Source organism: Microcaecilia unicolor, chromosome 3 (assembly GCF_901765095.1).
Source record: "Microcaecilia unicolor chromosome 3, aMicUni1.1, whole genome shotgun sequence".
Taxonomy (NCBI): domain Eukaryota; kingdom Metazoa; phylum Chordata; class Amphibia; order Gymnophiona; family Siphonopidae; genus Microcaecilia; species Microcaecilia unicolor.
The window spans coordinates 73,966,580-73,978,937 of NC_044033.1; positions in this window are offsets into that span (position 1 = coordinate 73,966,580).

Here is a 12,358-nt window from a genome sequence, read left to right on the forward strand (position 1 = left end):
GTACAATATATAGTTACAATCAGAAGGCTTTAGCAGACTAATATGATTATACGTCACACTGATTTGAATGACAAAGTGATTAATTTGTCATAAATGTGTATGTACTATTAAGTGTGTAATTGTTTGTATGGGTTTTCCCCCATATTCTATAAAAGTCGCCCGAAATTGAGCATGGATACCTTTTGCTAAGGTGCACTGAAAAATGGTTGGCGGTAGTTTAGGCACAGGTTTTGGGCGCACACCAATCCATTTTTTAGCATGCCTGTAAAACAAGGACTTTTTTTTTATTTTTGCTGAAAATGAACGTGCGGCATTTTGGGTCTACGACCTTACCGCCAAAAATAAAAATTATTTTTCGGCCGCACGCCAAAAACAAAATTACTGTAAGAGTCACGAGGTAGCCGGGCAGTAACTCCATTTTGGCACTTTGGCATTTTGGCATTAGGCCCACGTAGACGCTTACGCGGCTTAGTTAAAGGGCCCCTTTGCTTGGTTCTGAGACAGAGAACGAGGAAACCCCATAGAACAAAATATTATAATACTGTATGATATAGGTGTTGAAACCGTGAGAATAGAGGAGATACGAGACCATACCTCAGACCAATAAGACTGCAAATTAGGGCAAGAAAATAATAAATGATCTGTGGTACAAAAGTCTCCCTGACACGACCAACAATGACTAGACATGGAAGAACTAATCCTATGTTATCGTACAGGAGTCCATAATGCTCTTGACTGCAAAGTAGCAGCAGAACCAAGTGGTCTGTTACAAAAGGGCCACTAATTACATCAAAGCCGGTATATCTGTAGCACGACGGTGACAATTCCAGAGTCACATTCCATCACGAATGTAAAGTGATCTTCAGCAGGAAAGTCACTGTTGCCCGATGTTACAGGAAGAAGAAATAATGTGATCTTTCTTCAGCACATATTTCAAGCTACTTGCCCCAGACTTCCAATTGCTATTTTAATTGTGATAGTGATATCAAAGCTGCTGATAATAATAATAATGAAACCACTACAAACCGGTCCTTCAAAGAGAAACAAACTATTTCAAACTGAAGATGCCATTATTAGTTTCAATGTGGGAGTAATATAGATGTGAAGATGTAGCTTCCTCTGCTTTTCCCTCCCTCTTGAACTTTTATTAATCAGTGTCTCTTGTGCTATAGCTGCCAAACAAAAGGCAAGCTTTGGTGGCTGACAGTCCCATCGTACACATGCCAAAGCAGGACCTTCAGGACAGCCAGGTGTCAGCTGGCTATGCCTGTTAAATCAGCCAGTCCATTCTACCCTTGGCTCTTGGCATAGGTCAAGATGAACTGAACAAGCATTCGAGGCAGTTGGACATCCAAGTCAGGGATAAGAATTACCATTCTAGCCTACAATTTGAAAACACTGTTTTGTTAGCATTGAGAATGTCTAGAATAGAGTTTGTTTTTCTAATGAAACTGGATTCTTTGCAGACTGGAATGATTTTTATCAGACCCATATAAAATTATTTAAAGATGTGATACATAAACTTTTCAGATAACACAGCCATTTTTTTTTTTAGATGTGACCTCCACAGATCGTTCCTAGCCGCTCTACTCACCAGGGAGATTCTAGGTTGGTACCACGGGAGGATGAGGAAGTAAGGGGGTAACTGCAAAGGATCAGGGGTTAGGGTTAGTTGGAAATGGGATTAGGGTTGGGGAGTTGGTTGCACAGGTAATGGGGGTGGGGATCTGTTGTAATGTACTGTCATTTGAACGATAACAGGACCAATTTAGCCCTACTACCTCTACATGGCTGCAGATAGGAACACATGATGTTCCTAGCTTCAGCAAAGCAATATTCAATTTACTGCTTGAGTCACTAATCTGAAGTACTGAGGTGTGAGAGATTAGTGAGACACATGGAGGGGCATTTTCTAAAGAAACGTCTAAGTTAGAATTTGGGCGTCTTTGTAAAACATCCAATTTCGGAGGCGGGGAAAAGGTCATTTTCGAAAGAAAATGGACGTCCATCTTTGTTTTCAAAAATACCATGGACGTCCTTGGATTTGAACGTCTTTGATTTTCGGCCATTTTCGAACGCAAACACGTCCAAGTCTAAAATGTACAAATTCAAGCCATTTGGACATGGGAGGAGCCAGCATTTGTAGTACACTGGTCCCCCTCACATGCCAGGAGAGCAATCGGGCACCCTAGGGGGCACTGCAGTGGACTTCATAAAATGCTCCCAGGTACACAACTCCCTTACCTTGAGGGGCATTTTCGAAAGAAACATCTCAGTTTGGATTTGGACGTCTTTGTAAAATGTCCACATCCGTGGGCGGGAAAACCGTATTTTCGAAAAAAGATGGATGTCCATCTTTCGTTTTGAAACTACCAAGGACATCCTTGCATTTGGATATCCCTAGACATGGACATCTTTGACTTTCGACGATTTTTGAAACCAAAGACGTCCATGTCAAAAACGCCCAAATGCAAGCCATTTGGACATGGGAGGAGCCAGCATTTCTAGTGCACTGATCCCCCTGACATGCCAGGACACCAACCGGGCACCCTAGGGGGCAATGTAGTGGACTTCATAAAATGCTCCCATGAATATAGCTCCCTTACCTTGTTTACTGAGGCCCCCCAACCCCCCCCAAAAAACCCACTACCCACAACTGTACACCACTACCATAGCCCTTACGGGTGAAGGGGGGCACCTAGATGTGGGTACAGTGGGTTTGTGGTGGCTTTTGGAGAGCTCGCTGTTTCCTCCACAAACAGGGTATGGGCCTGGGTCCGCCTGTCTGAAGTGCACTGCAGTACCCACTAAAACTGCTCCTGGGACCTTTATGCGCTGTCATGGATCTGAATATGACATCTGAGGCTGGCATAGAGTCTGGCCCGAAATATTTTTAAAGATGTTTTTTGAGGGTAGGAGGGAGTTAGTGACCAGTAGGGGAGTAACGGGAGGTCATCCCCAATTCCCTCCGGTGGTCATCTTGTCAATTTGGGCACCTTTTTGTGCCTTATTCGTAAAAAAAACATGTCCGGGTGAAAACGTCCAAGTGTTCGTCATGGACATCCTTGCTTTTTTTGATCATGGGTCAAAGACGGTCAAGTGTTAGGCACACCCTAATCCCGCCTTCGCTACGCCTCCGGCATGCCCCCTTGAAATTTGGACGTCCTTGCAATGGACTTTAGTTGGAGACGTCCAAAATCGAGTTTCGATTATACCAATTTGAACGTCTCTGGGAGATGGACGTCCATGTTCCGATTTATGTTGAAAGATGGACCTCCTTCCCTTTTGAAAATGAGCCTGCTTGTATGTTGAGCCCCCCAACCTCCCCCCCCAAAACCCACTACCTCCAACTGTACACCACTAGCATAGCCCTTACAGGTGAAGGGGGCAACTATATGTGGGTACAGAGGGTTTCCGGTGGGTTTTGGAGGGCTCGCTGTTTCCTCCACAAATGTAACAGGTAAGGGGGTATGGGCCTGGGGCCACCTGTGTGAAGTGCACTGCACCCACTAAGACTGCTCCAGGGTCCTGCTTGCACTGTCATAGACCTGAGTATGACATCTGAGGCTGGCATAGAGGCTGGCAAGTAATATTTTTAATCATGTTTTTGAGGGTGGGAGGGGTTAGTGACCACTGGGGGAGTAAGGGGAGGTCATTCCCGATTCCCTCCAGTGGTCATCTGGTCATTTCGGGCACCTTTTTGAGTCTTATTTGTAATAAAAACAGGTCTAGGTGAAAATGTCCAAGTTTTAGTGCTGGACATCTTTGCTTTTTTTCCATTATGGCTCAAAGACGTCCAAGTCTTAGGAACGCCCAAGTCCCACCTTGACCATGCCTCCAGTATGTCCCCTTGAGATTTGGACATCCTTGCGATGGACTTCTGATAAAGACATCCAAAATTGGGTTTCGATTATATCGATTTGGACTTCTCTGAGAGATGGATGTCCAAGTGCCAATTTATGTCATTTTTTGGACGTCCATCTCTTTCGAAAATGAGCCTGATGGTAAATTTTGCTGTGATACAATATTGCGTTATATCACAGCCAAGTAACTAGGTCCCTAGGAGAAAATCTGAAGCCAAGGGGACTGTACTACAGTTTGACTGATGGTTGCAGGGCCATACATATATCTGGCAGTTCTATGATGCATACACTCATAGTTACACACATCATATTAAATTAGAAGAGTGACGTATTCATGCATAGGCATGTACATACTCGCATAAATGCCAACATTTTGCCTAAGCACTAGTCTATATATACATGCATATCTTACAAAGCATATATTTGATAGGTATATATATACATAGGTGGTGTCATGGCAGAGCATGGGTGTAACTCACACTAGAGAGTTGCACGGGGACAGAAATTTCATCCATCCCTGCCCATCCCCAATGGAATCTAACCCATACCCTCCCATACCTGCTAAGATCCATTCCATCCCCACAATTAATTTCCTCCATCCCCACCCATACCCACAGCACTTGACGTTATTATTACTTGCTCACAACCCTCTGTTCCCTCCCAACCCCAACATTATCCTGTGTTTTTTTGGATGGTATTCACTATTCAGCCAATGAGTGTTCCAAGTCTCAGTCTTGTGTTCCAGCTGCCTCTCTAGGCATTCCAAGCCTCATTCTGGAGCTCCAGCAGCCTGTCTCCATACTTTCCAAGCCTTATTCTGGTGCTTCAATTGCCTCTTTTATTGCATTCCAAGTCTAATTCTGGAGTCACCATAGATTTTGACAATACTCTCGAGGGAATCCCATGGCAGCTTCTTCCATCCCCACAGAAATCCCCTGGTATCTTCTTTCATCCCTGTGAGAATCCCGCGGAACTTCTTCCATACCCGCGGGAATCCCACAATCCCCATTCCCATTCAGCTCTCTAACTCACACTTATGCACGTAACTTACAGATTACTGTGAGTTACTCATATCTCTGGCCTTTAGGTGTGAATATTTCCACTAGCTCTGTGGCAGTCTCAAGTGTTTGTGCCTAACATATAGAGACATATTATGATGGTTTTGCTGGTATTCTGAAAAGCAAAGTAGGCGCCTATGTTCTTTTATAAAATAGGTCCCTACCCAGTACCCAGTTATAGAGTTACCCACATTAGGCCAGATTCTGTAAATGGTGTCTAAAAAATAGGTGAATCCAAAAATAGCACTTAGCACTATTCTACAAACAATGCCTAAAGTTAGGTGTGGTTTATAGAATAATGCATAGGGCCATGGGGAAATGCCTAATTTTAAGCGTAGCCCTTTACGCCACTGAAAACTTGGTGTAAATATCTGTGCCTAAATGTAAGCCCATTCGCCTGAGTTCTATAACCACGTGTGTAAATTTGGGAATGTCCCCAACACACCCACACTCCTCCCATGGCTCAAGCCCCCTTTTCAGCTACACGCATTAGGATTTACACACACCTCTTCTTTGAATATGCCTAAAAAGATGCATGCAGAAATCCCAATTATTGCCAATTAGTGTTGACAATTGGTTGTTATCAGCCAGTTATTAAATATTGTATTCAAATTTGGGCTTTGAGCCATTTAAAGAAACTCAGTTTCTTCTTCGTTAGCCACTCCATTGTTGCTTTTGTTTTGTATTTAGAATCACCGTCCCACTGAAAGTTGAATCTTTTTTTCATTCCCAGGTCTATGGCAGAAGGAGCAGACTTTATTCCAGGATCTGTTTATACTTTCCCTCAGTCTTCTGATAGATAGGATTTTAGGTAGTGCTGGGCAGGAGTCAGCTGTCCAGCTGTCTTGGTACATGTGGGTACCAATGACATAGGAAAATGTGGGAGAGAGGTTCTGGAAGCAAAATTTAGGCTCTTAGGTAGAAAGCTCAAATCCAGAACCTCTAGGGTAGCATTTTCCGAAGTGCTAGCCATTCCGCGCACAGGGCCCAAGAGGCAGGCAGAGCTCCAGAGTCTTAATGCGTGGATGAGGTGATGGTGCAGGGAGGAGGGGTTTAGATTTGTAAGGAACTGGGCAACATTCTGGGGAAGGGGGAGCCTATTCTGGAAGGATGGACTCCATCTTAACCAGAGTGGAACCAGGCTGCTGGCATCGGCATTTAAAAAGGAAATAGAGCAGCTTTTAAACTAGAACCTGGGGGAAGGCCGACAGTGATAATACACTGAAACCTTCTGCTCAGTGTGCTGCTGCGGCTAGGAAAGCGAATAGAATTTTGGGTATTATTAGGAAAGGTATGGAGAACAGGTGTGAGGATGTTATAGTGTCGTTGTATCGCTCCATGGTGCGACCGCACCTTGAGTATTGTGTTCAATTCTGGTCACCGCATCTCAAGAAAGATATAGTAGAATTGGAAAAGGTGCAGCGAAGGGATAAGGTATCTTTCAAAGATATGACCAAAACAGGGAAGATGGGGTATCCCGGTAGCGAGGTTGCAAAAGAGACCATAATGGGAAGGCGGTAGAACGAGAGGACATGAAATGAGATTGAAGGGGGGCAGACTCAAAAAAGATGTCAGGAAGTATTTTTTCACAGAGAGAGAGTGGTGGATGCTTGGAATGCCCTCCCGCGGGAGGTGGTGGAGAAGAAAACGGTAACGGAATTCAAACAAGCGTGGGATATACATAAAAGAATCCTGTGCAGAAGGAATGGATCCTCAGAAGCTGAGCCGAAATTGGGTGGTGGAGCCGGTGGGGGGAAGAGGGGTTGGTGGTTGGGAGGCGAAGATAGTGGTGGGCAGACTTGTACGGTCTGTGCCAGATCCGGTGGTGGGAGGCGGAACTGGTGGTTGGGAGGCGGGGAATAGTGCTGGGCAGACTTATACGGTCTGTGCCAGAGCCGGTGGTGGGAGGCGGGGCTGGTGGTTGGGAGGAGGGGATAGTGCTGGGCAGACTTATACGGTCTGTGCCCTGAAAAAGACAGGTACAAATCAAGGTAAGGTATACACATGAGTTTATCTTGTTGGGCAGACTGGATGGACCATGCAGGTCTTTTTCTGCCGTCATCTACTATGTTACTATGTTATCATCACCGTTTGGCTCGTTAGTCAATTAAGGGACGTGTGTAAACTGGACACAAACTCAATTTAACGTGTACAACTCGCCATGCCTTATATAGAATCCGGATGATTGGGGGCAATTCTAGAACTGGGTATGCCCATTTAAGGATCTTGATGCTTCATGGTGAGAGCTTATTCTATCAAAGCATCTGGCACCTGGATTCCACTACAGAATGCTAGTGTAACTTGGCATCGGCACACCTAACAATTAGGCACCTTCAGTTACATGAGCCATAGACCTTCTGTAAGTGTGGGTACCCTAATGTAGCAAGGGCACGCATGACTTACTGTATTCCGTAAATTGCACATGTAAATGGCACCCCCATCCATGTCCACTGAGCTGTCCACTAAGCTAATGTCACGTCCCTCACCTGTTCAACGCTCCTCCCGACTAGGTCATTCCGCAGTTCCATCGGAAAGGGACAAGGATCAGGCTTAGGAAGGTCTGTTTTGGTTTCCTAGTTCTGGCAGCCGTCATCTGGATTGGCTCATTGGCAGCGGCCATCTTGGTTAGCTCAAGGGGTCCAGCCATCTTGGAGTAACGAGGACAGGAAGGAAGCCCATATTTGGTCCTTGGAGATATCCTGTGGGGGCAGCCATGTTGGATTCAGCTGTGAATGGTTGACTGATTGCCTCCCTATTTAAAGCCTTGCCCTCAGTCCTTCTGTGCTTCAGCTTCTATTCCGTTCCTGGGTAGTTGCAGTGCACTTGGACCTTTTGTATGTGTTCCTGATTTTGGACCTTTGCCTGATTTTGATCACTGCTTGTTCCTGATAATCCTCGCTTGCTGCCAGCCCTGACCACGGCCCGTTCCTGACTATCCTCGCTTGCTGCCAGCCCTGACCACTGCTTGTTCCTGACTATCCTTGCTTGCTCCTGCCTCTCTCGTCTGGCCAGTCCGCCAACCCCTGTGGTTCCAGAAGTCCCGTTGGCCGGCTGCAGCTGGGAGCTCAACTCCCGATGAACGGCGGTCACCGCGGGTGAAGTCTAGGGGTTGTTCGGCTGTCCTTTGGAGGCCAGCAGTCACCTTACCTCCGCCTCCAGCAGGACCCAAGGGCTCACAGAATTCCCACACAAGACAGCTAAGCAGTAGTCCTCTAACTATAGTCCTGCCAGTAAAGGGCACTGTTTCTCTATCACATTTTCAATAGTGAGAGACAGGCAAGCACTGCAGGACTCCAGGGATCCTGCCTGTACCTAGTGATGGAAGACACAATATTGAAGCATTGCCCCCCCCCCCAACTGGCAGCAATGCAGTTGGACTGCCCAGCTTAGAGGGAACAGTGCCCATGTCCCTCCCATGCTCTGTCCTTGCGAACACCCCCTTACATTTACACACTATACCATTTATGTGTGCTCTTGCAGAATAGCACTTAGTCGATTTGCTGCCACTTATGTGCATAAATGTGCACTTACCTACAAAACTGCTGGCATTCTCTATATTTATGTGCACAAGTGGCCCCTACATGTGGTTGTCCAGTTAAAGAATTCAATGGTTTGTCCTCGAACGTATCAAACAAACTGTGTCTTCCCAAAATCTGATATTTATGAGAAACTAGGTTTCCACACAGGGCCATCTGCTAAGAAGATTTCCAAAACACACAGGATTTCTTTCTTCCATTCTGCTAGAGATGTGTGCCACTGTTGCCCTTGGTTTTTCTTCGAGAATAATAAAGCAAGCGGAAAGTTCATTGTTCCATGGACAATTTGCAAGAACATCTGAATTTAAAATGGAAGAAGATTTGACATTTACATCTCAAAGTGAAGAGAGGAACATATTGTTAGGTGTTGATAATGTAAAAACGTAAGTATGCTCTTATTTATGTAATTAGTTATCGCTTTCATTATGGGTGCACTCTTAATGGTTATAGTATTTATGTATAATTACCTTAATATTCACTGAAATTTCCAAGTAGCTCCCTAATTATCTGTCTCAAATATATAATTACATTGCATCTTTATGCAAGACTTACCTAATTAATATAGTTACTCCACTTCTTTTGTGAGTATGCGCTGCTCACTGCTCTTTGCATCAGTCTTCTGATTTCTTGTAATTCATGCTCGGCAAAAAATAAAATAAAATTAAGACCCCCCCAAATTAGAAACTTTTATGAGCTACCAACCTAACTGCAGACATCAATAGCATCTTTCCTTGAAAAAGAAAAACTCAACAAGAAACAAATCAGGCAATTATGGCTTCTTTTGAGCCAGTCTCTCTGTTAGGACATCCAGTGGCCAAACTCAATGTTTGATTAATCTGGAATTCTTGTGTATAATGGGTGGAAAAGTTATGGCAATTAAAGAGCAACAAAATCTGTCTAACCATTGTGTCTTCAGAATCATTTATGTATATGCAATACTCAAAATTTCTAACTCCTTTAAGGGTCCTTTTGCTAATCTGCAGCAAAAAAATGGCCTTAATGCACACTAAGAACATAAGAATAGCCATACTGGGTTACATCAATGGTCCATCTAGCCCAGTATCCTGCTTCCAGCAGTGGCCAATCCAGGTCATATGTTCCTGGCAGAAACTGTTATATGGGTCTTTCCTATCTGATAAGGCCATTTTTACTGCAGCCATAAAATGGGTGATTTGTTTTTTGTATTAATGGGCATCCACTAATGTTGCCATTAATGCGTGGCTATTTTTAGAAATTACCACCACCCATTTTGTAGCCAGTAAAGGCTCACACAGTATCCATGTGCTCATGTAGGGTGCCCACTCACTGCCCATGACATGCCCCCTCAAAAAAAATTAGAAATATTTTTCAGCGTGCACACATTTCAGAGTTATTGCAGGATGCCTGAGCATGTTATGTGATGTAATGTCAAGTTTTCTATTCTGCCACAACCTCTACAGTGCAGGGTGCATTACAGAAAAAGAGAACTGAACCAATATGTTCAGGAATTACATTATACTGAAACTACAAACCCATGAAATCTAGTACACCAGGGGCGTAGCTACGGGTGGGCCTGGATGGGCCCAGGCCCACCCAGTTTAGCCTCAGGCCCGCCCAGAAGCAGATGCTTACCGTGACCGTCTCCCACCCCTGCCGCAGCGCTTCATTTAATGTTGTCGGCGCTGCTGTTACAGTTTCCCACCCCCCGCGGCGGCGCTTTACACTTTACCTGACAGCAACGCTACAGATGCAGCGCTGACGTCCGATGTCCTGCTCCGGGGCCTTCCACACTGATGTAACTTCCTGTTACGGAGGCGGGACGCGGAAGGTCCCGGAGCAGGATGTCGGACGTCAGCGCTGCATCTGTAGCGTTGCTGTCAGGTAAAGTGTAAAGCGCCGCTGCAGGGGTGGGAAACTGTAACAGCAGCGCCGACAACATTAAATGAAGCGCTGCGGCAGGGGTGGGAGAGGGTGAGGAAGTCAGTGGGGTGCTGCGTGCTGGCCCAGTAAGGGGAGGCAGGGAGGGGAGGGAACAGAAGGGTGCTGGACTTGCCAGGGGCAGATGGTTGGAGGGAAGGGAGAGAGGTTTTGGGATTTGCAGAGGGGAGGTTGGAAGGAAGGGGAGAGGTTTTGGATTTGCAGAGGGGAGGTTGGAAGGAAGGAGAGAGGTTTTGGGATTTGCAGAGGGTGTTGGATTATTTGTAGTAAATAATTAGCAGATTTTAGTACACACAGCTTCAGCTTTAGAAATGTTAATTTCTTTCTTCATCTCTCTCTCATTCACCCCTGAATAATTCACTGCTGAGTCACTTTAAAGTTGAAGTAACAAAACATCTGTTTACTCACAGTTTGTAGTTAGATTATAATCAGACAGGCTTATATTTACATATTACTATACATTTGTCTTATCAGCTCCTTCCATGTGCTTAGATGGTAATGGATGCTCACACCACCATAGATCCTCTCAGGTTAGGAGAGATCATGAGCTCCATGTGCTCCATGTGCTGCATCTGCCCCCCACAGGAAGTTGCATAGCTGTGTGACCTCTCTAAGTAATTTACATCAGAGGTCACAGAGTAATCACAGAGAAATAATAGGTGACAGGCAATGCATGTAAAATACAATTACATTCCAACAAACCCCTTCTCATGCATAACTGTCATGCAATTATTTATTCATACAAAGTCCAAGCTTTATACGCAGATTCACAAAACGTTCTCTGGGTAACGGTTTGGTCATGATGTCAGCTGTCATCTCACTGGTGTGACAATAGTGTAGACTGATGACCCCTTCTTTCGCCAACTCTCGCACGTTGTGGTATTTCGTTGCGATGTGCTTGGTGCGTGACTGAACCTTGTCATTCTGTGACAGTCGGATGCAGCTCTGATTATCTTCCATTATCTGGATTGGTCTCTTTTCAGCTATTCCAAAATCCAGCAAAAGTTTTTCAATCCACATCAGTTCTCTGCACGCTTCCGATACGGCCACGTATTCAGCTTCTGTAGAAGACAAACTCACAATACTTTGTTTATGACTGGCCCATGAAATTTGTACATTTCCATACATAAACACATATCCACTTGTGGATTTATAATTAGAATGATCCCCTGCCCAATCTGAATCACAGTAACATATTAGTTTTGGATTACTATTGGCTGAAATCTTTAATTTACAATCAATGGTACCCTTTAAATACCTTACCATCCTTTTAACTGCAGTCCAATCTGATTTGGTAGGTGAGCTGACCCTTCTGCTCAAAATTCCTACTGCATTTGCTATATCAGCCCTGTATGTGGTAGCTAGATATAAAAGCTTACCTATGGCTGATCTATATTGGATGTTATCTGGTAAAGGTTCTCTTACTGTTTCATCCTTCAGAAAATCAGTGATCATGGGAGTGCTTACAACTTGGGCATCTTGCATACCTAAACTTTCAATAAGCTCATTTATTTTCTGCTTCTGGCTTAGAAGATAAGAACCATCATTTTGTTTCTCAATTTCTATACCAAGATAGTATGACACATTACCAAGTTCTTTTATCTCAACATTGTGGTTTAAACATTTTACAATGTCCTTGTACTCTTGCTCACTTTTGCTTGCAATGAGCAGATCATCAACAAAAGCTAAAATGTATGCATATTGTCCATTTGTGCACCTAGTGTACAAACATTTATCTGCTTCACCTTGCTTAAATCCTAAATTTGTCAATATTTCATGCAATTTGTCATTCCAACATTTTTCACTTTGCTTTAATCCATAAAGACCTTTGTTTAATTTACACACTAGCTGTCTTTGTTTTGTATTTATGAAACCTGTTGGTTGTTCCATGTACAAGTCTTCAGTTATATCTCCGTGAAGAAATGCTGTTTTCACATCAATGTGGTTGACTTGCATGCCTTTTGAGACTGCAATGCTCAGAAGT